Here is a 15,615-nt window from a genome sequence, read left to right on the forward strand (position 1 = left end):
CTTAAATCCTTGGCAGAATTTTCTGAAAATCCCCCTTGACTTCAAATGGAAATCCTCCAAGAAAACTACCGGACAGTCACTGGGACTTTAAAAAAATACCTATGAGATTCTTTGATTACTGATTTCTTTTTCTGAGCATCTTTTGAAAGTGACTTTTAAATGGTTCTGGAAATTCCATTTGAAATTATTCCGTAAATCTTTCTGGAGCTCTTCTGGACATCGTAATTATTCTGGAAAATATTCATGAAATCGTCTGGATGTCTGTGACTTTTCATTGAATCTTCAGGGGTTCTTGCGAAATAACTTCTGAGATTCTTTTGGATATCACTGTGAAAAACATTCAAAATCCATTCGAAATTCTCCTGAGATTGTTTCAGGAATTTACGAGAATCCTTAAAATAATTCCTTTAGAAATCTCCCTGATAATATTTTAGTGATTTCTCTGTGGTTCTTCTGTAAATCGACCTGGGATTCTTCCGGAAATCCTCCTTCAATTCCAAAGCAATTTCCAGAAGAATTTTCAGAAGGATATTTTTAAAAATCCTGTATATTTTTCCCTAAGAATCTCAATGTATTTAAACAAAATACCAGGACAATTTACGGTTCAATCCCACAAAAACTTCCGGTGGAATTCTTGAATGCTTATCATTCAAGCAGAATTCCAGTCGTATTTCCGGATGAATTTCGGCAGGTTTTACGGAAGAAAAATTCCAGTAAAATTTCTGGAAGAATCATTGAAAGATGTTTTGAAGTCCTCCAGCAGGATAACAGAAAGAAATCTGGGGGTATTGTAGAAGAATTTCCGAAAGAATCCTAGAGAGATAGTCGAAATAATAACAGTTTTCTTGAAAAATTCAGGAAACTCCCAGAGTCTAGAGGTAATTCGGGAAGAATTTCTGCAAGAATCCTTAACAGAAGGATTTGAAGGATCCTCAGAAAGATTTTCGAAAGTATCCCAGAAGGCTTCCCGAAAGAATGCTAGAAAGATATCTGGAAGATTTTCTACAGGATTTTTGGAAGAGTCCCAGACAAATTTCAAGAATATGGACGTAATAATCTCAGTAGCATTTCTAGAATAATTTCAGAAAGATTTTCGGAAGCATCCTCGAAAGTATTCTAAAGGGATTCCGAAAGAATCTCAGGTGATTTCCGGAAGAATACCAGAGGTATTCTCATAATAATCCCAGAAGTATTTCCGGAAAAAGGCCAGAGTTATTTTCGGAGGAATTCTCGACGAATTTGTAGTAGAGTCGTAGTACATTTTTTGGCAAAATCCTCTAAAAATATCCAGAAGAATTGCATCAGGATTTTTGTTAGAATCTTCCATTGAATTTCCGAAAGAATCTTCGAGAATTTCGATTCGAATTTGATTTCCAGGATTTCAAAAGTAATCCTTAAGGAGATAAACGCAAACTCACATACAGATTTATGCAAATATTCCAATAAGATGTCCAGAAGAATCACAAAGGATATCCGAAAGAATCTCAGATATAGTACCGGAATGCTAACGATGTTTTTTAGATGAGTTCAAAAGCGATATCTGTAAGTATTCTGTGATTTACAGAAGAACTTAGAGAAAAATCAGAAATAATCTTTAGATTTCCAGAACAATCCCAGAGAGGTTTTGAAGGATTCATAAGTGATTTAAGGAAGAATCCCAGGAGGGAAATTCCATAGAATTCTGGAGTAATTTCTGGACCAATGTCTTTTTATATGCTGTATCAATATTTACAAGTAATTAAAATAAACAAGTATTTATGGAACAATAACAATTTTAATTTATCGCCATAATTGAACGACAATTTTAATTAGAATGTGCATCCACCACATCATCCCTCTCAGAAGGATTATGATTCTAAATATTTTTTTGCGGTGATTCAGAATTGTAATAACATACTAGTTTAATTGTATGTGGTGTCATTCAATATTTAAAATAAGATTCGTTAAGCCGAACATGTTGATCCTTCGACATGAACCAACGAGCATTGCTTGAAATAATGAGATTTTTTCGATTACTTTGATTACTGATTTCTTTTTCTGAGGATCTTCTAAAAGTTACTTTCAAATGATTCCAAAAATCCCGTTTGAAATGATTCCATGAATCTTTCTGCAGTTCATCTGGACATCGGAATTATTCTGGAAAATATTCATGAAATCTTCTGGATATCTGTGAATATCCTTTAAATCTTTCAGGGATTCTGGCGAAATAACTTCTGGGATTCTTTTGAATATCACTGTAATTTGGATTTAGAATTCTCATGGGATTCTTTCAGATATTAACGATAATCCTTCATACAGAAGTGATGTTTCTGTGAATCGCCTTGGAATTCTTCTGGAAATCCTTCTATAATCCCAAAACAATTCTCAGAAAATTTTTCAGAAGGATATTTTTAAGAATCTCAATGGAATTTCTGAAAAATACCAGAACGATTTACGGTTGAATCTCACGAAAACTTGAATGATATCCGGAAGAATGACAGTCGTATTTTTGGATGAATCTTAGCAGGTTTTACAGCACAATCCCAGCAAAATTTATTGAAAAATTTAGAATAGAAAGATATCCGAAAAAAAACTCCAACAGGATTTTTGTAAGAGTCCCAGGAGTATTTCAAAGATATTGGCGTAAAAATCTCAGTGGAATTTCTTGAAGAATTTCAGAAAGATTTCCGAAAGCATCTCAAGTCATTTTTGGAAGAATACCAGAGGCATTCTCATAAGAATACCAGAAGTATTTCCGGATAAAAATCTAGAGTTATTTTCGGAGGAATTCTCGAAGAATTTCTAGTAGAGTCGTACATTTTTTGATAAAATCCTCTTTAAATATCCAAATGGATTGCATCAGGATTTATGGTAAAATCTTCCATAGTATTTCGAAAACAATTTTCAAGAATTTCAAAGAATTTAATTTCCTGGATTTCAAAAGTAATCCTTAAGGAGATACACGCAAAATCACATACAGAGTTCTGCAAAAAAATCCAAAAAGATGTCCAGAATAATCGCAATGGGATATCCGAAAGAATCTCAGAAGTAATACCGGAATGGTAACGTTTTTTTTGGATGAATCCTAAAGCGATATCTGGAAGAAAATTCAGAAATAATCTCAAGATTTTCAGCAGAACAATCCCAGAGAGGATTTGAAGGATTCATGAATGATTTAAGGAAGAATCCCGGGAGACGCTCCCAAAGAATTCTAGAGTACTTTCTGGAACATTTTTTTTTCATATGATTTATATATAAAAATACTTTGATTCAAATATATTTCTTGTGTAGCATTAAGTTTAACTACAGACATAGCTCGTAACATCAATAATAAATTAAATTTATAAATCTTTTAAACACATCCAAATTAAATAACAGTTCAAAGAGTAAAATACCATTCTCATGAGTTTTTGAGAATCATATGGTCGGTGTTTAGACAGACCAGACTAGATGAATTTTGGAGCTCTAAGGATACGTAAAGAACTCCATCAATTTTAAATCTTCCATGTTATTTTGATACAAATGTATCATCAAATAGATAAGTTCCATTATTACAGTAAATATCTATAATATTTTGATGTTTCACATGTTTGGGGTACATTTTTCTTACTCGATTGAAAAAAACACTTGGTTCAGTCTGTCTGATCACCGACCATATCTATGTTTGCTATTTGAATTGTGCTGTATCAATATTTACAGGTAATTATAATAAATAAGTATGTATAGAACAATAACAATTTTAATTTATCCCCATAATTGAACGACAATATTAATTAGAATGAGCCTCCCCCACATCATCCCTCACAAGAGAATTTTGATTCCCAATATTTTTTTTGCGGTGGTTCAGAATTGAAAATATCAAAAGTCTATTGTAATCACATCCTTTTTGTTCAATTGCATGTGGTGTTATTCGATATTTAAAATAAGATTAGTTAAGCCGAACATGTTGATCCTTCCACAAGAACCAACAACAAGCATTGCTTATGTTAAGAGATTTTATCGTAATGCACAACCAGCCTAAACGTTCTTCCCCTTTTGTATATGTACTAATTATAATTTCAAATTATTTTAATTAAATTAGTTGTGTTGTCTACTATTGTACACGGCAATATGTTTCAAAATAAGTGGAGCTGCTTTTAAAACAAACTTTAACATCGATCAACCAAACCATAGAATATCCAATAGCGAAAAAATAATAATAATAACCGATCATTGCAAATCGAGCCGTACTGGCGCTCTTTCCGTGCGCACGCGCTCTGTCCGTGCGCACGCGCTCTGTCCGTGCGCACGCGCTTTCTGCAGAGCTGTCAAACAGACTTTTGTGCCTTCCTTCTTTCGCTCTCCTTCAACTCAACAACTCAGCACGATCCACCTCGCGGTGGATTGGTGAGCTGTCTGGTTGTTGCAGATGAACACTTATCGTGTAGCGTGACATCATCATTGACAGTAAGCGTGCAACTCACCAGACAAACAACTGGACTCAGTTGTTAATTACACCTATCGTTTGTCTGGTGAGTTGCAAGCTTACTGTCAATGATGATGTCACGCTACACGATAAGTGTTCATCTGCAACAACCAGACAGCTCACCAGTGTTGCCACAAGTACAGATTTATCTGGAAAGGTACAGATTTTCGAATAGTTTTTGGTACAGATTCTGTACGGTACAGATTACAGATTTTCACCGAAAAGTACAGATTGGTACAGATTTTTGGAATTGGCGATTTTGGTAACACAATATCCAAAAAATGCTTGAAATTTGAAACTAATTTCCACGAAACTATTATTGAACAATACTATTTCCATAGAATTTAACATATAAAGAGTGAATTTATTTCAATAAAAACTGTATTAGATTTCCAAATAAATTAAGATTAAAGTTTCTTTCAACAATTAATGTTGTGTGTGGTACAGATTTTGGGTACAGATTTTCAGAATCTCTGGTACAGATGAAAAAGATTTTTTAGCCTACGGTACAGATATAAATGTGGCAACACTGCAGCTCACCAATCCACCGCGAGGTGGATCGTGCTGAGTTGTTGAGTTGAAGGAGAGCGAAAGAAGGAAGGCACAAAAGTCTGTTTGACAGCTCTGCAGAAAGCGCGTGCGCACGGACAGAGCGCGTGCGCACGGAAAGAGCGCCAGTTCGGCTCGATTTGCAATGATCGGTTATTATTATTATTTTTTCGCTATTGGATATTCTATGGTTTGGTTGATCGATGTTAAAGTTTGTTTTAAAAGCAGCTCCACTTATTTTGAAACATATTGCCGTGTACAATAGTAGACAACACAACTAATTTAATTAAAATAATTTGAAATTATAATTAGTACATATACAAAAGGGGAAGAACGTTTAGGCTGGTTGTGCATTACGATAAAATCTCTTAACATAAGCAATGCTCGTTGTTGGTTCTTGTGGAAGGATCAACATGTTCGGCTTAACGGCTTAAATATCGAATAACACCACATGCAATTGAACAAAAAGGATGTGATTACAATAGACTTTTGATATTTTCAATTCTGAACCACCGCAAAAAAAAAAATATTGGGAATCAAAATTCTCCTGAGAGGGATGATGTGGGGGAGGCTCATTCTAATTAATATTGTCGTTCAATTATGGGGATAAATTAAAATTGTTATTGTTCTATACATACTTATTTATTACAATTACCTGTAAATATTGATACAGCACAATTCAAGTATTTAAATATCAAATAGCAAACATAGATATGGTCGGTGTTCAGACAGACTGAACCAAGTGTTTTTTTTCAATCGAGTAAGAAAAATGTACCCCAAACATGTGAAACATCAAAATATTATAGATATTTACTGTGTGGTGTCAAGCAAGCAAGGCATTACCCTCCGTTAATTCTTACGTTGAACGACCGCCATACAATCGACATGAAAGGAATTGTTCCTGTTTCCTATGACTTTCTGAATGCTGACCATGGTGGAATTGTAGAATATTTTGCCTCCATCGATTGGTTAAACGTTCTGGATGGACGAGATGCTGATGAGGCGGCTTTGACTCTCTCAAACATAATTGGGCATGTTATTGATCGGCATGTGCCCAAGAAAGCTTTCAATGGTAACAGGAAACCATGGATTACACGTGAGCTTAGTTCATTGAAAACCGCAAAAAGAGCAGCACTCAGGCATTATTGTAAGCACCGCACGATTCCGTTGCGTGATCAATATCGGAGTTTGAACGCCGAATACAAATTGCGAATTCGTGAGAGTTTTAGGCATTACCAACACGGAATCCAGCAAAACCTGCAGGCAAAGCCAAAATCTTTTTGGAGTTATGTGAATTCTCAACGGAAGGAGTCAGGTTTCCCTTCAACCATGACTCTTAATGGTGAAGTTACCTCAGAGCCACAAAAAGTCAGTCAACTTTTTGCTGACAAGTTTCTGCGATGAAATAATTTCCGATGAACAAGTCAACCAAGCTGCATCCAATGTTCCTTTGCTGGTAGGGAGCACTCTGAGCTCCCTCGACATCGATAACGCCGTGATATTTAGAGCTGCATCGCAGTTAAAATCATCTACAAACCTCGGACCAGACGGCATTCCAGCCGTTTTCGTTAAAAAAATACATCGATAACCTCATCGTACCACTTCGACATGTATTCAATCTGTCACCACAGACAAACAGATGTAACACTTAGAACAAATCTGGATAAAAATCATAGTCACAAGGACATGTACGCCCAATGCTAAAATCGGTGTTTTTGGCCGATGAGCCAACAGGTGGCGGTAGTGAGCAAACGTCAAACGCGAACAAAAACGTCGCGAGCGCTGCGGGTGGTGGATTGACCACCTACAATATATTTGAATCGACCGTTAAAAAGGTGGTCGATGGACAATGATGAGAGTGTGACGTCTGTTTGTCTGTGCTGTCACTATCTAGTGGTGTATTCCCGTCTATTTGGAAAACCGCCATCATGTTTCCTGTCCCCAAAAAAGGAGATCGAAAGGACGTAAACAACTACCGTGGCATTTCGTCTTTGTCCTCCATTTCCAAGTTGTTTGAACTAATAGTCCTGGATGCAAAGATGTCTCACAGTAAGCAGTATCTGAGCGATGAACAACATGGCTTTATCTCGGGAAGATCTACCACTACAAATCTCCTGTGCCTTACGTCGCATGTCACAGAGAGTTTTGCGAATAAGGGTCAAACGGATGTCATCTATACCGACTTGCGGCATTCGATAAGATCAATCACGCCATTACGATTGCCAAATTGGAAAAATATGGTGTCAGTGGTAATTTGTTGCGTTGGCTCAAACATACCTGATTGGACGGAAACTCTCCGTTACAGTAGAAGGTTTTCGTTCAAAAGATTTTCTCGCCGCATCGGGAATCCCACAAGGAAGTCATCTTGGACCGCTAATATTCCTATTATACTTCAATGATGTCAACTACGTGCTCCATGGCCCTCGCTTATCCTATGCTGATGACTTGAAGATTTATTCGAGGATTTGTTCTAAAGCCGATGCAATTCGGCTTCAACAAGATTTGGACAACTTCAAGAACTGGTGTACCCTGAACTGTATGGTTGTTTACCCTGACAAGTGCAGCATTATTTCTTTTGCCAGAATTCGCGATCCTGTAGTTTTTGACTACAAGCTGCATGATACCGTAATTCAGCGAGTAGATCATGTGAAGGATCTAGGTGTAGTTTTAGACAACCAGTTAACATTCAAACGGCATGTTTCATATGTCGTAGAGAAGGCATCCCGTACGTTAGGGTTTATCTTTCGCATCGCAAAGGACTTCACGAATGTGTATTGTGTTAAATCGTTGTACCGTTCGCTAGTTCGATCCAATCTCGAATACTGCTCGGTCGTATGGCATCCTTACTATCAGAATGGTATAGAGAGGATCGAATCAGTACAACGTCGCTTCATACGGTTCGCCCTTCGTCGACTTCCTTGGCGTGATCCATTCCATCTACAGGGTTGCCACATATACAGATTTATCTGTATTTTACAGATTTTCTCGAATATTTTGTGATCAAGAATCTGTATATACAGATTACAGATTTTGTGATAAAATACAGATATACAGATTCTGTATACAGAATTCGGCCAAAATTATACAGATTTATACAGATTTTTAAGAAAAATGGAAATTCGTATTTTTAAAAACCTCAAAATTTAATATATGATGTGACAATTCCGCAATGTAGTTACAAGTGATTGATATTTTCATGAATTTCTTGCATAATTACAACTTCTATCTCAATTTTAAGGCATACAAATTTAAAATACAGATATTTTGTTCTAGGATACAGAAATACAGATAATTGGAGGAAAATATACAGATTTAAATGTGGCAACCCTGTCCATCTACCGAGCTATGAAAGTCGATGTCGTTTAATACATATCGACACACTTCAAGTGCGAAGGGACGTTTCGAGAGCTCTATTTGTAGCCGATACTTTACAAGGCCGGATTGACTGCCCTGATATTCTACGGGCGGTGAACTTGAACGTTCGTCCTAGAACGCTTCGAAATAATTCGTTATTGAGACTACCTTTTCAACGCACTAATTACGGACAGAACAGCGCAATAATAGGCATGCAAAGGACGTTCAATAGGGCCGCTTCTGTGTTTGATTTTAATTTGTCTCGTGAAACTGTTCGTCGTAATTTCTATGTACTATTTTCCAATTTAAATGACGATTAGTGATAAGGATATCGATGTGATAAGGATGTGTTATATTTTTTATTGTTAACAAATTATGTTTAGGTTAAGGCATCATTGGGACAATTGTTGTCTGTTGGTGTAATATAATATACAGGTATGTTCCGTTTTTATCACGTTCCGATTTTGTCACGCTCCGATTTTGTCACGTTCCGATTTCGTCAACAAATTATTCCGTTTTTATCAACACAAAAAATGTTTTTTTTCTTATTTTTTTAAAATGCTTGGAATATAAACTCAAAACTTATTTGAAGCTATTTAAATGTTTTTCATTAGCCTCAGGGTTGAATTTTCGACATTATGTTGGCGTTGATCACCTATGATACATGGTAGGTGTCAAGTCATATACGATTCAATAAGGTTTGATTCCTTCCTATCCGCTAATTAATTGAAGTTTTCAAATTTAGCATGGGCTGATGGACAAGATTGATGCATCTTTCAACATTCGAGAGTTTCTCTGGCCACGTCCTAGCAACCAGGCTTGACAGAACTCCTCTACGATGCAAAAATGAGGCGATTTTGATGTTTTATTGAGGATTTAAAATTGCACTCAACATTTTCAACACAGATCCTCAAACGATTCGAATGAGAGTGCAAAAAAGTATGAAGATTTTTTTCTGGTTCTCTTTCTCTCTTGCTGCTAAGGTCCCATTTACCCACACTTTGAAAGAACTCTTGAGTGTCCCGCCCGAACAAAACAGCACTCGCGGAGTTGTTATGGCACTTTTGTTATTGAATTTTGCTCTGTTCTGCATCTTCCTCGCTGATTTTTCGATGCCTCTCTGCGTAGTATTTTTCAGTCTCACGGAAAAAGGTAACGGAAGCACGCTGCTCTAGAGTATGTTACTGAACTCTGACGATGTACAGGAGTATAATCAAGCCTGTTAGCATCGTCTGGAATTCGTGTTGCAGAGACCTTACCTTATTCTTATATACATGGCATCATATAATTTTCTATGTCAATGTGATAGGCGTATATTAATGAGAATGAACTCAACAATATTTAAGCAATGGCATGGAACATTATCGAGCTTATTTTATTTTTGATAAGACTGTCGATCCCGTCATATTTTTTACATTATCTTCCATCTCTCAAACTCGATAACATTACACAGATTATAGCATTAGCCATTGATTAGGTCCTGTTTCAAGGGTAGGGGAAGAGGTCCAGCAAAACTAAACAATCTATTGAAATATTTGGAATCTTCATACAAAAAGTTTGCATCAGGGAAGATAGAAAAGGACTGATGGCTAACAGTTTGAGAAACTGTTGATACTGAATCGTCTCACGTCATGCACGTTTCCATCTCAAATTTGTTGGGATCTTGATCTTTGGGCGGACACGCACCTCTTCGTGGAGACCAAAAGTTTAATAAAGAGCTTATACCAACTACCTTACGCTTATTCATAAACCTTAGCAAATGAGATTCTAACCAAAAAGTTCTATTTTGGTTATGCTTGTTCTGGAGTTTGTACACTTTGTGTTCTTGATAAATGTATTCAACATCGTTTTACCAAACAATATTGTAGGATTTTTATTTAGGTTAGTGCTAGCCAATTCGTGATTCAACGGCAAACAGTAAAGGTGGCGCTGTTCTAGAATGTCGATTAGTGCATCCCAGTCGAAGTAGTAAAGAAAAATTGCTCAATCATTCTACAGAATAGATTTTGACAATTAAAGTCACAGGACACCGTAAATATTCATTTAAGGTTGCAAAACTATCGCAACATATCCCCACATTTAATCACCAATCGGATGTGTGCAAAATGTACCTTAAAAAAATAAAAAAAAATCTCTCAGTTGATAACTGCGGAAGTGTTTATAAGAACAGTAAGCTCAGAAAAAGGCTCTTCCTCAGTTGGGATATAATGTCTGTATGGCATTACATCTCAACTGAGGAAAGGCTTTTTTTTTTTCAGATTACTGTTCTTATAAAAAGCAAAAGGATAAGCATAGATAGAAGAAAAAGAAATTAATTCGTGTTAAATCTTTCTTGAAAAAAGACAATTATCAGCTTGACCCACTTCCTTGTAGTTATTTTTACAAATATGACGCATCTCATTATGTAAAGCACATTTATGTGATTATCGGTTTCATATTCCATGTTAAATACAATGAATATCTAACCAACCAAATTTAAACTATTAACTATCTATCGCATTAAATAATCGTATTGATTTATTACAGACCCAATATTGTAAATAATATTATACGAATCAACAATCTTAATACCAACCACAGCTCCAAAACATCAATACTGTGCATTTATATGATGAAATTGTGTATTATCCTGGCAAAACTGCAATTTTTTTTTTTAATTTGTAAAATATTTTGTCTAAGAAAATTATTCCGTTTTTGTCACGGTTCCGTTTTTATCAACTGAAAATTGCCGATCGTGTTGACAAAAACGGAACATACCTGTAATAATATAATAATTACAGATAGAAGTGTTTCATCTTCATCAGTGGCATTTTTAATGTCTGCTTCCGTTAGGAATTCCAACGAATTTACCTCTATTGCAGCTATCTCCCAGGGACTATGTTCTTCTTCAAAAGGCGCGTCTTCTCCGCCATAAAGCCTTGAAGACGAATCCGCAACGTTCTCTCTACCACGGACATATTCAACATCATAATTATATGGGCTCAATCGGAGTGCCCATCCATCGGCGCGTGTTAGTGCTCTTTTCGATTCTTCTCTTGATCGATTGAGAATGAAGGTGACTCCTTGGGCGTCAGTACGAAGCGTGAAGTTCCTACCTAACAGAAAGTAGGAAAAGTGTTCCACTGCCCAAACCGCACCCAAAGCTTCCCTTTGGTTCTGTGGATACCTTTTCTCGGTTGGGGTGAGAGCCTTAGAGGCGAAACTTATTACCCTTGTTGCATGATTCGTGCTTTGCTGTACTAGCACAGCGCCCAAGGCAACCGGGGAAGCATCAGTGTACAATATGGTCTTATCGCTTTCGGAGAACGAAATCGTGCAGTCTATGATTTGCTGTTTGATCGAATTGAACGCTTTACTTTGTTCCTGTCCCGTAGTTGCTGTCCACAATGGGCTCGAAGTGTTCGCAAAGTTCTTAATATATGGGCTGAGGAACGACGCTAGTCCTAGGAAGCTGCGAAGTTCTGACAGGGCAGATGGTTCCCTGAAACTGCGGACACTTTTGATTTTTTCGTTATCTATGTGGAATCCATCAGCATCAAGTTCATGGCCAAGAAACTTGATCCTAGTTTGGTCAAATTCACATTTGGTTGTGTTCAACGTCAAATTATTTTCCCTCAAAATTCGTAGTACTTTAGCGACAGTTGCTCGGAGTTCATCGAGAGTGTTAGCAAAGATGAGAATGTCATCGATGAACACTATAACATTCTCAACGTCCTTTAGGATGCGTACCATTTCGCGCTGAAAAATTTCAGACGCGCAATTAACGCCGAACATGAGGCGAGTAAAACGGTACATACCATCCTCAGCCAAAAAGGTGGTCAAGTCACGTGACTCCTCCGATAGCTCAAGGTGGTAAAAAGCATTGCTTAAATCAAGTTTCGAGAAGAAGTTTGCACCATGGAGCTTTGTTCTCATCTTATCAAGCAATGGTAGTCTATAGTACTCGCGATTTATGGCACGATTCGGGGCGCGCATATTGACCACAAGCCTGAAATCGTTTTTGCCCTTGGCCACAGCGGACATGCCACTAATCCAATTCGGAGCGGACGTGGCCTTTTCTATTATACCCCGAGTTTCCATTTCGTGTAGTCTCTGGCGTGCAGCTTCCCTGTAATAGCATAAGGGTAGATTTAAATACACTGAGGCAAAAAAACTTAATAATTTCTTAAGGAATAATTATGATTTGGCGCCACAACGATTATTGTTGAACTTTATAAGTTTTTCTTATGACTTTGGTCAAGAATTCAATTACTAAATTTCATAAGTCGGCCAATGAAATTCAGCAACAAACACAATGATTTTTGCTAACCTAAAATTATCATTTTTGATAAATGTTTGCCTTTTGTTTCAGGCGTGTCCAAAAATTGACATGTTTGAAAACATGTGATCGCCTATCGATTAACTTGTACCCAACATTGAAAGCGGTGCAGTTCTTGTAGCGATTGCTATGAAAATTATTTCAAGTAATGATTCTTAAATATTTCAATGCTCTCACTTATGAAACTTATGATCCCAGTTTCGAAATAATTAAGCGTTCAATGAAACCATAATTTGGCTGGTTCATAAGACATGAGTTATGGAAAACCGAAGTATTTTTGCCTCAGTGTAAACGCAAGATTTGGATATCCTAGTATCTCTCATGTGGCGTCTATAAATCAGCGGTTCCCAACTCTCACGTTCAAAGCAAATCAAGTTTATTCTATTATTATTATTGTTATTGTAAAGCCATGATGATTTTTGGGTTGGTAGATTTAAAGGTTTGTACTATAATATTAATATTTCAAAGTATGTTGGGATCTGCTTTTTGATGCTGAATGTCACCTTCACCCCAGGCATTATCGGAAAAATGCCGTCGTCGTCGCAGTTGACATTGTTGATGATCTGTAGCAGTCCCAAATCATTTGCCGTGGATCGGCCGAGGAGTGACCTGGCCCTTTCGGGTACTACGTGGAAAATCGCTTCGTTCAAGGACTTCGAGGAACTTGAAGTTTTAGCCGTGATGCTTGCTTTGAATGTGCATTCAACAGTCATCGGTTCACGCGTTCCGTAAGCATGTAGTCCGTTACTTGAACTACTGCCAAGCATTTCAATCGTTGCTTTACCCATCCTAGCCTCTCTTTCCAATTTCTCCCAGTCTTTCCCACCAAGGACGTCAGTCTGCACCCGAGTCTATTAGGAAACGCATGTAAGTGGAAGATCCGATAGAACAGTCAACCATGACATCCTCTAAGGAAAGGGCATTGACTTCCCACACAGGGTGGAAAGGATATTGCAAATAATGTTAAAGTTGTGTTATTTTATTTTTCAGCTACAGTCATCTCTCCCTAACTCGATATTGAAGGGACCATCGAGTTAGGGAGGTATCGCGATACAGAACACATTTTTTTTTCATTTTTTGAAATTTTGATTGTTTCGAAAAAATACATTCAAAATAGTAAATCAAATGTGAAAATAGTAAATTTTTAATACATTTAGCAATATGACACTTTTTGCAAAGTCTTCAAAATTTCAAAACTTTTTATCACCCTAAAATGAATTGTCAACCTTCATTTTACTATCACTATAATCATAATTATCAAATTCATAAAATTTATTAACATTTGGAGAATATTTGAAAATGTTCATGGAAATTTCGAGTTAGAGAGGTAAACTTGCATAGAAAACTGAAACAGATCGCATCGAGTTAGAGAGGTATCGACTTACAGAGGGATCATTACCTGCTTCTTATCAACGTGCTTCTCCTCATCGGAGAATGCTGGTTTGTCCAGAGATCCATCATGTTGCTCATATCTAACGGTATTAACACGTTTCTGACGACAGGCAGCTGCAAAGTGGCCCCGCTTACCACAGTGGTTGCAACTGCGGCCCAGTGCTGGACATTGCCCATTCCGGTGTCGGAACTGAAAACAACGCGTGCACCGTTGGCGATTTTCTTGGGATCTTTGGTTCGGGTTATTGCTTCGGTATTGTTTGGTCGGTGGTTCATCAGCACGGCTACCGAAATTCGGGTGCTTTCGGTTACGCTGGGTGGATGGTGGGTAACCCTGTGCTCTCCTGACTTCGAAAACGTTAGAGCCCTCCTGTTGTCTGATTTCGGCTTCGAAAGCATCCTCCCTGGTGGCTGACTGCACAATGCAATTTGTATCGAATTGATGGATTCGTGCTTGCCGAACTAACTCTCGATTCCTAAGTCCTTTGAGTAGTTGTGCATGCACGAATTTGTCTTCATCGCCGCTGTAATTGCACGCAGGGACCTTGCACATCAGCCTTGCATGAAAAGCGACCGCTGACTCCCCGCTTTCTTGCTTCATCCGTGAAAAGGCCTCGTGTTCAGCCGCGGTGTCGGTCATCGAGCGGAAATAGTTCTTTATGTTTGCGACGAACGCCCTGTAACAGTCCGGTTTGGCCAAACTTGGGCGTAGTTTGGCAGCTTTCACTATTTCCTGCAGTTCGGTGCCCATAGAGAGATATAGCAATTGCGTTTGCTTGGCCGGGTTGTTCATGTTGCTCAGTGAAACTGCTATTTCGAAATTGTCGATGTAGCGGTACCCCTATTTGTTGGCTGGGATGCCGATTGGAAACGGTTTAACGTGATCCCAGCGAATGCTTGAAGTGACGTTCTCGGTGACGTTTGCGCTTGCCTCATTCGGTAGACTCCAGCTATTATCGGGATTGTTCCGTGCTGACGTGGGATTGGATCCAAAACGACTTAATGTTTCATTTATGCCCGCGATCATCTGCTCCATCCGCTCCAATCGTTCATTGTTACGCACGTGCTCCATTGTATCGGAATTCGAATGTTCTGTCGGAACCGTTTCAGAAATTGAGTAAGCTGTTGGGTTGGTTGTTTCGCTGGTCGGGTTCGGATGCTCTTCTTCGCCATGGTCGTTGTCAGTGTCGGAATCACTTCTATCATCGCAGGTGCTGCAACTGCTGCTGCTCTCACTGTCGTCACTGCTACTCGATGTGTCCGAATCAACCGTTGTTACGCTGCTAGATTGGCCGACTGGCAGGTCGGCGGTCGCGGTCTCGACAGGGATGTCATTCGCATCGTCATCCGTATAGGGTCTGGCATCACTGGAGGGCTGACGTCGTACCAACGAGAAGAAGATGTGTTACTCTTTGGGCGGGGGAGTGGGGAAGAGGCGATGACAGGGGGGAATGGTTAAGACCGTGAAGTGGTTAGATCACGTATATCGAGTGGTGGTGAGTAGAGGAATAAACTATTGAGATATATTGTTAAATCCGTGACCTGCGTGATTGTACGA

The sequence above is a fragment of the Aedes aegypti genome, chromosome 1 (genome assembly GCF_002204515.2).
Source record: "Aedes aegypti strain LVP_AGWG chromosome 1, AaegL5.0 Primary Assembly, whole genome shotgun sequence".
Lineage (NCBI taxonomy): Eukaryota > Metazoa > Arthropoda > Insecta > Diptera > Culicidae > Aedes > Aedes aegypti.